Source organism: Crocuta crocuta, unplaced genomic scaffold, assembly GCF_008692635.1.
Source record: "Crocuta crocuta isolate KB4526 unplaced genomic scaffold, BGI_CrCroc_1.0 scaffold32, whole genome shotgun sequence".
Taxonomy (NCBI): Eukaryota; Metazoa; Chordata; class Mammalia; order Carnivora; family Hyaenidae; genus Crocuta; species Crocuta crocuta.
Genome location: NW_027529424.1, coordinates 8,367,615 through 8,380,603, shown reverse-complemented (window position 1 = coordinate 8,380,603; position 12,989 = coordinate 8,367,615).

Genomic DNA, 12,989 nt, shown 5'->3' with positions numbered 1-12,989 from the left:
GAAAGAAAGAAAGAAAGAAAGAAAGAAAGAAAGAAAGAAAGAAAGAAAGAAAAAATTAGAATAAATATCTAATCTAATGCTAAAGCAACAAAGAAGAAACAAAGTCCAAGGTGAGTAGAAGAAAGGAAACAATAAAGATCAAGGAAGAAATAAAATGACATTAGAGACTAAAAATTAGCACAATAGAAAGAATCAATAAAAACAAGAGTCTTCTTTGAAAAGATAAACAAAATTGACAACTCTTAGCCAAACTCATCAAGCAAAAAAAGAGAAAAAGCACAAATAAATAAAATCAGAAATGAGAGAGGAGAAGTAACAACTGATACCACCGAAATACAAAGAATTATGAGAATACAATGAAAGGATATATGTCAAATTGAACAACCTACAAGAAATGATTAAATTCCTAGAAACATCCAGTCTTGCAAAACTGAACCAAGAGGAAATAGAAAATCTGAATAGACCAATTATAAATAACTAAATTGAACCAGTGCTCAAAAAAGATTACCAAAAATAAAATTCCAGGACCAGATGGATTCAGAAATGAATTCTACCATATATTTAGAGAAGGGTTAATATGTATTCTCCTAAAACTATTAAAAAAATAGAAGAGGAAGAAAAGCTTCCAAATACATTCTATGAGGCCAGCATTACCATGATACCAAAAGCAAAGACACCATAAAAAAAAGAAAATTGTAGGTCAATATCCTTGCTAAACATAAATGCAAAATTCCTTAAGAAAATATTAGCAAACCACATACAACAATACATTTAAAAGATCATTCACCATGATCAGGTGTGGTTTATTCCTGGGATGCAAGGATGGTTCAATATTCACAAATCAATCCACATGGTCTATCCCATAAACAAGATGAAGGATAAAAATCATATTATCATCTCCATAGATGCAAAAAAAAATCATTTGACAAGATTCAATATCAATTCATGATAAAAACTCTTACCAAAGTAGGCTTAGAGGGAGCATACCTCAACATAATAAAGGCCATATATGAAAAACCCACAGCTAGCTTCATTTTCAATGATGAAAAACTGAAGCTTTCTACTTAAGGTCAGGAATATGACAATGGTGTCCATTCTTGCCCCTTTTATTCAACACAGTACTGGAAGTCCTAGCCACAACCATCTGACAACAAAAACAAAAAGAGAAAAGAGGCATCCATATTGGTAAAGAAGGAGTTAAACTGTATCGATTTGCAGACTGCATGATACTATAAATAGAAAATCCTTAAGATTCCTACAAAAAACTACTAGAAGTAATAAACAAATAAAGTGGCAGGATACAAAATTAATACCCAGCAATTGGTAGCATTTCTATGCACTAAAAGTGAAGAAAGAGAAATTGAAAAAAAAATTTACAATTGTACCAAAAAGAACAAAATACCTACAAATTAACTTAAGCAAAAACGTGAAAGACCTGTACTCTGAAGGGTATAAAACACTGATGAAAGATACTGAAGGTGACACAAACAAATGGAAAGATATTCCATGTTCATGGATTGTCAAAATGTCCATATTAACCAAAGCAATCTACAGATCCAATGCAATCCCTATCAAAATACATCAGCATTTTTTGCATAACTAGAACAAATAATACTAAAATCTGTATGGAACCACAGAAGACTGCAAATAGCCAAAGCAATGCTGTAAAAGAACAGAGCTGGTGACTCTGCAATTCCAGATTTCAAGATATACTACAAATCTGTAGCAATCACAACAGCATGATACTGGCACAGAAATAGGCACATAGATCAACAGAACAGAACAGAGACGCCAGAAATAAACCCTATTTATAAACCATATTTATATGGTCAATTAATCTATAAAAACTGAGCCAAGATTATACAATGTGGAAAATACAGTCTTTCAATAAATTGTGCTGGGAAAATTGGACAGCTACATGTAAAAGAATGAAACTGGACCACTTTCTTACACCAAACACAAAAATAAACTCACAATGGATTAAAGACAAAGATGGTACTGAAACCATAAAAATCCTAGATGAGAACACAAGCAGTCATTTCTCTGGCATCAGACATAGCAACATTTTTCTAGACACATCTCCTGAGGCAAGGGACACAAAAGCAAAAATAAACTATTGGGATTATATCAAAATCAAAAGCTTTTGCACCACAAAGGAAACCATTAACAAAATAAAAAGACCATCTACTGAATGGGAGAAGCCATTTGCAGATGATATAGCCAATAAAAAGTTAATATCAAAATATATAAAGAGCTTATACAACTCAACACCAAAAAACAAAACCCAATCTGATTGAATCATTGGCAGAGAATGTGGATAAACATTTTTCCAAAGAAGACACACACACGGTCTATAGGTATGTAAAAAGACGTTCAACATCAGTCATCATCAGGAAAATGCAAATCCCAACCACAATGAGATGTCACCTCACACTTGTCAGAATGGCTAAAATCAAGAAGACCAGAAACAACGAGCACTGGTGAGGGTATGGAGAAAAAAGAACCCTTTTGCGCTTTTGGTGGGAATGCAAACTAGTGCAGCCACTGTGGAAATAGTGTGGAGTTTCCTCAAAAAACTAAAAATAGAACTACCCAAGATCCAATAATTCCACTATTGGGTATTTACCCAAGGAAAATGTAAAGACTCTCTAGAAAAGATATATGAACCGCCAAGTTCACTGAAGCATTATTTACAATAGCCAAGACATGAAAGTAGCCTAAGTATCTATCAATAGATGAATGGATAAAGAACATGTGACGCGTGCGCGCACACACACACATGCACATACACAAATGTTATACAGTCATAAAAAAGGATGAGATCTTGCCATTTGAGACAGCACAGATGGACCTAGAGGGTATTATGCTGAGTGAAGTAAGTGAGAGTGAGAAAACAAACACAGGGATTCTACTCATACATAGAATCTTAAAATCTGAATAAACAAACAAAAAAGCAGAATCGGAACTATAAACACGGAGAACAAACTGATGGTTGCTGGAGGGGGTGGGTTGGGCAAAATGAGTGAAGGAAAGAGAAAGAGAGATAGGCCTCCAGTTATGGAATGAGTAAGTTACAAGAATAAAAAGCAGAGTATAAGGAATGCAGTCAGTGATATTGTAATCACAATGTAATGGGGCAGCTGGTAGCTCTATTTGTGGTGGACACAGCAAAATGTGTAACCTTATCAAATCCCTAAGTGGTACACCTGAAACTAATGTAAAGCTATGTGTCAACCATACTCAAAACAAAACAAAACAGAAACAATTTCAAGATGGTGACCCCAGAGCATTCAACCACGTGCTTTAGGGGACCAGTGCCAAAGAAGTAAAAATGGACGGTAAGCCCCTTAGAAGAGGGTCTTGTATTCTAGAAAGAAGCACTAGACACTCAATCCTGTATTTTGCAGGGAACACTTGCAAAATCCTGTATTTTGCAGGGAACACAAGTTATTAAGGAAGGTGGTAACAGTGATGCGGGGCTAAGAGGGTAATGGTTTGGAGGAAGAGAAACCTGCATCAGGGAACCCAATAAATGACACTGTGGATGATACCGTAACATACCGTTAAGGTGGGTTATGCTAAGCTAACAAGTAGATCCAAGGGCGTGATACCTGAACAGTGGAATTTCTCTCTCTTTCTCTTTTCAACTGCCTGGGGCAGACCCAGGCCATTCAGGACGGGAGGGAGGCAGCTGAATGGTTTTGCAAATGGTTTTGAAGCAGTAAAGAATACCAACGGAAGTGGTAGTTTGAGAGGTGAACCTCGAGTTGCTCAGCTCGAGTCAGGCTNGGTGGCCTTAACCCCCTCCCCCCGCCAGTCTAACGCTAGACTCTTTTTGCTTTTAGGGCAAGGCCAAGAGAAAACTTAGGTTATAAATGAAATTTAATTTTGGTAGTATAGGCTTGAAAACAAACCTGAAAGGGGCTTTGTATGGTGTCTGGTCAACACCTTCATTTAATGGATGAGAAGACTGAGGACCAGAGAAATTAAAACCTTGTCCATAGTCACTCCTGGCGCCCAGTGCCTTTCCAGTGCATTTGTCCTGCTCTGTAAAACGTGTGCTTGGTGATAAGTCATGCCGAAAATAATCTGAACTACTAAATCACAATAGCATATTCATAATTTAAAAGAGGAATATTTTTCATCTTTAAAAAGGAAACTCTAATGGCATGATTTCAGACATGGCCGCCAGCCCAGGAGAGGAGGTATTTGGCAGTCACTAATGAAGGGTTTCGGAAGACTTCCCCGGTTCCTCAAAGTCACACGTGGCCATTGCTTTCCAGTCTTTATCTTGTTACGATGCCCATTAAAAATGAGAATATTTGTCAAGGATAATGGTGTAAACAAGAGAGACTTTTCATCGTGGAGACACCTGTCTGGGGCTCAGATTTCCCCAACGCCACTTGCCGGCTCCATTCAGACACCCTTCACCCTCCGCATCACCAGCCAAAGAGCTCCAAGGCAGACCACCCCCAGTTTACCTGCCCATCAGGCCAGCTGTTTGCTCAGTCCACCTCGATGGGCTAAGGAAGCCCCACTTGCTGCTGTAATTCCTGGAGACGTGTGATCTTTTGCTGTTTATCTGGAACTAAATACCGAGTTATTTCCGAAGTCGGAAAATAATCCAATCAAAGCCATAGCCTGCCTGCTCCACCTCCCTACAGGACTGTTTGCAGAGACTGAGGGTGTTCATCTCTGGGTTGACTCACTTCTGAAGAACATATTATTTGAAGCAAGATTTATGAAGCATAGAAATTCCAAGCTAGCTAGGTCAGCTCCTGGTGGATAGTAGAATTATTTGCTACCACATTTCTCGCAGTCTTATACCTATTCAATTTTAAATTACTCAAGGGATAGCGAAGGGAATTTGTCACCCCTGAGCTGCATGCTCACCCATGTGACCACAGAGCAGGGACGGTTTGACCCGCCCACCTGGAAAGCAAATGTACAAAAGACAAAAAAAAAAAAAAAGAAATGCACATGGCACAGACTCTTGGGGGAAAAATGACAGTGAGTGCTCACATGGTATTGAAAAATAAGTAGACAGAATTGGATTGCAAAGAAAGAGAATGGTGGTCATTAATTTAGCTTAGCACTCAACCTTTACCGGGAATGAACAGACAGTAGACTCCATCGGTAAGTACGTACCGTATTTATGTTCTATTTTACTAATGTATTTTGATTTTACTAGTGTATTATAGTTTTTGAGGACAGACTAGGTTCCTGAGTGAAACTACTGTGCTCTTTATACAGCCCTGGTATTTATTCTACCCAAAGTCTTTAGACGCACAAGATGTAGATTTCTTTTTCCCCAGCTCTAGACAATGGGCTCCTTGTGGGCAGCGAAGATGATGTTTTATTCATCCCTGTATCCTCCGAAACCTACACAGTACCTGCCCGTACACTCAAATATGAGCTGAATAAATTAATGAAAGAATAAGCACTCCATAGAACTGTCTTTAAAACCACACCATCTTTTTGGGATTGCAAAATACTTATTAGAGAAAGAATTTGAAATGCTTTATTTAAATCATGGAACCTTTGGAGTTGGTAGGATCATGTCAAATCCCCTTCCTTAAGCAAAATCACATTTGCAAGAAATGGAAATAGCGTCTGGCTCTCTCATTTTCAATAATTAAGAGCCGTCAGACACAGGGGTGCCTGGGGGGCTCAGTCCATTAAGCGTCCAACTTCTGATCTGGGTCGGCTCAGGTCATGATCTCGTGAGTTCGAGCCCTGCGTTGGACTTTGCACTGACTGTGGAGCCTGCTTGGGATTCTATCTCTCCCTCTCTCTGTCCTCCACCCCGCCTCACAAAATAAATATGTAAGTAAACTTAAAAAACTGTAAAACATAAGCATAAAATAAATAAATTTATAAAAGCTGAAGCATATATGTGAGGGCATACATATACACAAACAAGTCATGTTTGTATCAGTCAAAAATTAAAGCCCTGTGGTTTCTGTCTTGAAGGGTATTTTTAAAATTTTTTAACGTTTATTTATTTTTGAGAGACAGAGAAAGACAGAGTATGAGCGGGAGAGGGGCAGAGAGAGAGGGAGGCACAGAATCGGAAGCAGGCTCCAGGTTCTGAGCTGTCAGCACAGAGCCCGACGCGGGGCTCAAACTCACGGACCATGAGATCATGACCTGAGCCGAAGTCAGACACTTAACCGACTGAGCCTCCCAGGTGCCCCTTGAAGGTAGTTTTTAATCAGCTCTAGAAAGAGGGCCCACTTGCAGGAACTTAGGACAGCTTACCTGTTAGTGTCACTCAGGTAAGCATAGCGCAGATTTTAAAACCCCTGAATTAGAGCTGGAGCCAGGAAGTCAATTCTGCTCATTATTAAACTTGTTCTGTGATCTTCTATTGCTGCAGCATAATTCAATCACACTTTATAGACATTTATGAAAAGCAAATTGTGCAAATACTGCACAAAGCACTGAGCTCAGTGGGCTGTTCAGCCTTTCAGTTACATAGCTTTCAGACCGTGCAATGGGCATCACAGCACCTATCCAGCCCAGCCCACAAGAACGTCTGGAAATGATACCGAAACATTCCGAAAATGAAATCGCTAGCTTCTGGATGTAGAGTACCAGCATTGTTATTAAATTGTCTTATTGCAAAATGATAGCTCTGAACCCAAATAAATAAACCGATTGCTTGGATGGGAGTCGGGTGGTGGAGAATTCTGGCATCAGCGCAGCTGCTTTGCTCCTGCCGTGGTCCGGTTTCCTCTCAGGAGGACAGTGAGACAGATGGATTGACAATCCTCTGATTAGAAAGCTCATTTTTCCTACCTACTAGATTATTCTGGTTCGATGCATTCACTCTAGATAAGTAGCACCGCCTGACAAGACAATAGGAAAAGATCTCATCAAATCCAGCCCACAACTGCAGTGACTTAGTAGATCGTGAGATCTATTTTATAGATTTTTGACCAACATTTAGAAACCACAGACTGGTCTGGACAGGGTGCTTTCATCCCAACCTTCTTCTCGTGTCCTAACTCTTAATTTATTTCTTGACTAGGTCTTTAGCTCCCTCATCATCCTCATCATCCTGTGAACATCACCCAGCTAGAAACAGCTTTGTTTTGCATTTGCTAACTGGTCATAATTTTAAAAGAATTTCTCCTTATAGATTATCTCCCTTGAAAATGCTTAAAAATGCACGGGGTATTTTTGATCAATCTCTTGTTTTGACAATCTCTCATCCTACCCAACTTGTCTTCAGAGTATATTATTTTTGACCAAATTGCTTTCAACCTATTTCCAATCAGATCGATCATTCGAATTGCATTATCATATATTGATGGCATCCACACTAAAATCAGGGATTTCCACAGTCTGCGCCTGGGCATTTGTCGAGCACCCTCTCTCCTAGCTCCTGTCAGCTTCTTCAGGTCCCCAGGTGCTCGGTCCGGACTCATGCCCTCAGGCCAGCCACTCAGCTGGCCTCGTGCAAGACGCCAACCACCAGGTGTTGTACTGGCCACTCAAGTCCAGCATTGCAGAGAAAATAGCCCTTCCATTCCATTAAATAAAGAAAGGTAATACTAGCTTCTTCAGTCTTCAGCACTGCAAAGCTGCGAGAAGTCTCTGTGCTCAGCTGTTTCATTGCCACGGCTCTTCCACCACCGGCGTCTTTTCAAATCCGCGCCATGTTGAGGTTGTATAAGTGACCGGCGGCTAGGCAGTGCTGTGACTAGCAGCAGTAACTCCAGAGAAATGTTCCCTTCGGATTTGGCCTTCACATAGTGCGACATCAAGGGGAGGGCCTTAGAGCAGCTATCCAAGAGTCTGCTATCACTGGAAATATAACAAGCGGAGAGAGGTTTCTTTACTAGAACGTCACCAGTGTGTCGTGTGAAATGAATGTCTCCCTCGGATGGTCGTGGGGAGGGGCTCGTATGTCCCCCTTGCGCAAGCTTTCGAAGGTGGGTCGGTCCCGCTGAAAGCAAGGCTGTGCGCTCTACAGATTGGCTATACAAGTCTGGGGTGCAAGTCAACCTGTTTCAACAAGGGAGCAGCCTGTCCCCAAGACCATCAGAGGGCCTCCTCTCCATTCTTTCTCCACAGAGCTCTCCATCTTGCTCCCAAGTAAATATTGATCAAATGCCTTATGAATATGATTTTAAAGAAATGCCAAATTCTCAGCTGTTTAGAGTGTCAGTATATGTAATTCTCACTCTGATTACTGGTGATTACTAGAAAAAATAATTTCAAATGTCATGTTAACCCTGAAACGTTTAACTGGATCTTGTTAAACACACTTTATCCCAGTTTATCTACACCTGTCCACTTGGGTGAAAAGCAGTTAGACATGTTCAGTGGAATCAATGATACATACATTTAGTTTATAACCCAATCTTCTCACCCAAAGTGGAGGTGACTCTCTCTGCCCACATCCCACTTAACACAAGGTCTTTTATATTTATTTTAAAGATGGAATGGGTGAATAGTTATATATCTACATACTTTCCTTTTTTTTCCTTCCTTAAATCTAGCTCAGGGTGTCTCCATTGGTTGGCCCTTACAAGAATTAGTGTATGGGCTATATAGAGAAAGCCATTTATTCTGTAGTTTATGAGAATCTTAAGGAATTTTCCAAGGATAATTTTGACCAGCTCTGATTTGCATTCGATGTTCCCACCGAGGTCTCCAATACTGACCCTGAAAATGGAATATACTGGGTTCCCTTGCTCATCTGTCCACTTATTCAACTAATATTTACTAAATGCTTAATGTGTCAGAAATTCTACAGCGACGTGGGGAAGCGACCATGTAAGCTATTGCCCTTACTCCCCCGTTGCTGTTTTTGAGTAAAGGGACCCCAGCTTGTACCTAAAATCATTCAGCCCAATTCGTAACTGCTCTTTGGCTTTTTTTTTTTTTTTCCCCCCATCGAGTGTACTTCACTGGAGTGTTTTGGGTCCTACACGTCCACCCACACATCACGTGCCCTCTCCTCCCGAAAGCAAAGTTCCGCACCGGCTTGTGGAAAAAGTGATTGCTCGGAACTTTTGTGGGCTTGTGACCTGATTTTATTGTTTTTCTGCTTTTGCCAGTTTTGCCACAAACTCTTGCTCTGGGACTTCCAGACGTGAACTCCCCTCTGACCGGCCGAGTGTGGCGCCCCCGTGGTCGACCGCTGCTCCTGGCCACAGCTGCCCCTGGGGACGTCAGGGTAGCTCACCGTCCAGTGTGCAGTTTCCTGTTTCCGTGCTGCTTTGGGCAGCTTTTGCGGAGGAACCAGCAACATAAACACCTAGAGGTATTCATGCTGTTTAGATCTCTTTTATTTTCCCAACTTGAACATTGTCTGCAGTGTCTTTTATCCACCACAACTTGCACTGAGTCAGATTCGTTAATAGTTTTCTTTATATTTTTAACTTAGTGTATTTTTAATGGTCTGTTGTTTCTTTTCTTTTTTCTTTTCCTTTCCTTTCCTTTCTTTTCGTGCGTGTCCTGTTTAAGAGCTCCTCTATCCTATGTTGGAAACGTTCTCCGGTATTTTAATTTCTTTGGCAATGTCGCCTTTATTTCAACTGGAGTTTATTTTTGTGAATGATAGGAGCCTATGATAGACTGGCCTTTAACTTTTGTTCTTTTTAAACAGATGGTCAATTATCTCAGACTTATTTATAAATTAAGTCATTCTTTCTCCAAATGTCACATTTTCGTTGTCTAACTTCCTCTATACACAGGAGTCTGTTTCTGAACTTTCCTTTCTGCTCCGCTGATTCAATGTTATGAGGTTACAACAAAGCTTTAAGACTTTCTCATGTTCTGATGGGGCTATTGTTTTCCTCTTTGCCTTGTACACTTCTTTCAGTTAGTCAGGTTCCCCCCAACCCCCTCACACACACCAAATTATGTTGGGATGTTGATTGGGATTGCACTGCATTTATAGATTATTTTGGGGCAGATCTGACACACCTTCACAATGCCGAGTTTTCCCTTCTGTGAATGATTTAGATATTTTAAAACAGCTACCTCGCCTTCAGTCACACATTTCTCTTTATTTCCTTCAGAGTGTTTGTTACTATGTTACATTATCGTGTTTTTTTTTTTAATTTTATGTATTTATTTTTGAGAGAGGGAAAGAGAAAGAGAAGAGAGGGGAGGGGAGAGAGAATTTCAAGCAGGCTCTAGGCTATCAGCACAGAGCACCACACAGGGGCTCGATCTCACCAACCATGAGTTCAGGACCTGAGCCGAAATCGAGAGTCAGACGACGTGTAACCAACTGAGCCACCCAGTCACCCCTACGTTATTGTGTCACTGATTGATTTCCTGTTTTTTATCTGCGCGTAGAATAAACGCAAAAGTTCCCTGGCCTGGAACAGAGCATTCTTTTAATGACTGAGTGAAATAACCTTGGATTTCCAAAGCTTGGAGTTTCTCAGTTTGAAAAATCCAACTTCTTTTATTTCTTTGTTATTTGGTTCCCACCCCACTGCACACCTGCCATTGCTTCACTCTCGTCAGTAAGCCAAGGGCACCCGTTAGCAAGGACGCACCACGGACCTGTTTGATCAGCCCCTCTACCACCTTACGTAGCGCTCATCCCACTACCTGCCCCAGTGCTGTCCTGCTCTCTCAGCCCCTGCCTCGCCCCTGCGTGGGCTCTGCCGATGGGGAATGTTCTTCTCCCCAAGGTCTGAAGGGCTGCTTCCTGGAGAAAAGTTCATTCTCTTGACTCTTCGGTTTCTCACCGAAAGCATTTTATATAGACTTAGCACTTTGACTTCCACCTAGACCCCAACACCTCCCAAATCTGTTTCCCTGGGCTAAATCTCTTTTTTGATAGATTTAGCAAACACGTAGATATGACAGCTTGCTGGACATTTGCATGTAGAAGCCTGAAAAGAGTCTTAATAACCTGCATGTGCAAGTCAGACTAAACAGCATTCCCAAACCACGTCCTGCCTTGGCTCTCTGCCCCCCTCCCATTGGGGTCTCCTCTTAGGAGAGCACTTCCCCCTCCCACTCTTCAGTGTCAGAGCTGGAACCACCCAGAAGCTCCTGCATCCTCTGTCTGTGCATCTCTCATCTGCCAGCCTCTCCCATGGATCCCTGGGTTTTTTCACATCTGTACCGTTTCCATATCCACTCTGATTCCACCACGGGTTCTCGTCCCCCACATGGCCTTCCTCAACAACTTTCTACGTGTTCACTTTTTGATCTCAAGAGGCCCCTCAAATCTTCCAAATCTCACCACATCACCCTTTTCCTAAAATCCTGACTAACCCTATGGTAATACTTCTCAAGTTTGTTCCATGCTGGCCCCACCATGGGAATGTTCATCTTAAATCTGTGTTGAATATAGCTGTGGTTTTGGGGGTGTTTTTCGAGTGGATATCGCCTTCATCATGACTTGAAAACTTGCCGGAGATGCACAGTGGCAACTTGCGGTCAAGCTGCCTGGCACACCGTGCAGACATCTGGCTCACTGTCTACTTGTAAATCACTTTGTTCATATTTTTCTCATTCGTAATGCTGGATCGATTCCAATTAGGAGTTTAATAATGAACTATGTAATGATTTAAACAAGTTTATAGGATTAATGCTGAACTGATGATTTTAAGTAAGTCTGAATACATAAATCCTCCCAAATTATGAATCTTTGTTGCTTACTGAAGAGAATGAAAGACATTGAGGAAGGCAGCTTTGTGAGGGGTGGATGTCAGAGGGCCCCATGAAGTCGTGGCTCTTCCCTGACCTTGACTGGAGATGGTTCAATGAGTCACCTCGGCTCAAGCATCAAGCCATGATAGCCTAGCTTACGTGGACCACACACTAATACATAGAACAGGGTCAGTGAACATTGGCGGAGTTCTTTAGAGTTCACTGGCTTCAATCAACTTTCTTCAAAACCACGTTATGTTAGGAAATAAATAAATAAACATCTAATAAAAAAAGTTGATTGTTAGGGGCGCCTGGGTGGCCCAGTCAGTTAAGCGTCCGACTTCAGCTCAGGTCATGATCTCACCGTTCGTGAGTTCAAGCCCCACGTCAGGCTCGGTGCCAATAGCTCAGAGCTTGGAACCTGCTTGGGATTCTGTGTCTCCCTTTCTCTCTGCACCTCCCCCACTCATACTCTGTCTCTTTCTCTCTCTTAAAGATGAATAAACATTATAAGAAGTCAATTGTTACATTTGGGAACATATTACTATGCTATTTCCCCCTAGAACCTAACTTACTTTCCTCATTATGGTTTCTTCTGGTTTTTGTAAAACTAGCTACCATTTTTTTCAATAGGCACAAAGCTGGAAAGCTAGAAGTTATGCTTGAGCCCAGAAGACGATAAGCCTTCAATGAGAAATGTACACAGGTAGATAATTAATTAGAGGTGCCATGGACCTACAATGGATTGTTTAAAAATTTAAATGAGCGCAGAAGTATATTCACTTGTGGAAGGAGCTTAAAGTTTCTGGAATGGTGAGCTGTTTGTGGCCCCAAGTCTCAACAGTATCATGCTCTCTGGAAGATAGCCGGTTTGTCTCCAGCCAAGATACATAATCTATATTTCCTACCATTATTTCTGCCTCGCAGGCTGACAAAACCCAGAGCAAATCAATCACAGGACTGGAGTTAATCCAATAGTCTTCCCTTCAGCTGCTGGAAATCAGGCCTCACATCTGGGAAGACAGCGCTGGTTATAACAAATGAGATCACAAATTTGACTGTTTTATTCGAAGCCTTCTCATGTTCACAGGTGAAGAGGGAGGTTAAATTGAAGTTAAATGGATACCTCCCATCCTCTGTACTATCTGCAATATCTGATAATACCCTCTGCTTTCTTGGTGAGATCAATTGCCTGGGACCCAGAGCTGAGATTTAATTGGCAATAACTGGCGTGATTCTAGAGAAGACTCTGTGGCAGCAAAATAAATGAGACTAACAGTATTTGATTCGAGGCCCTACTCATCAGTTCCCTTCCAGCCATCGACCAGGCTCTAAGAACCAGGCTCAAAAGCAGT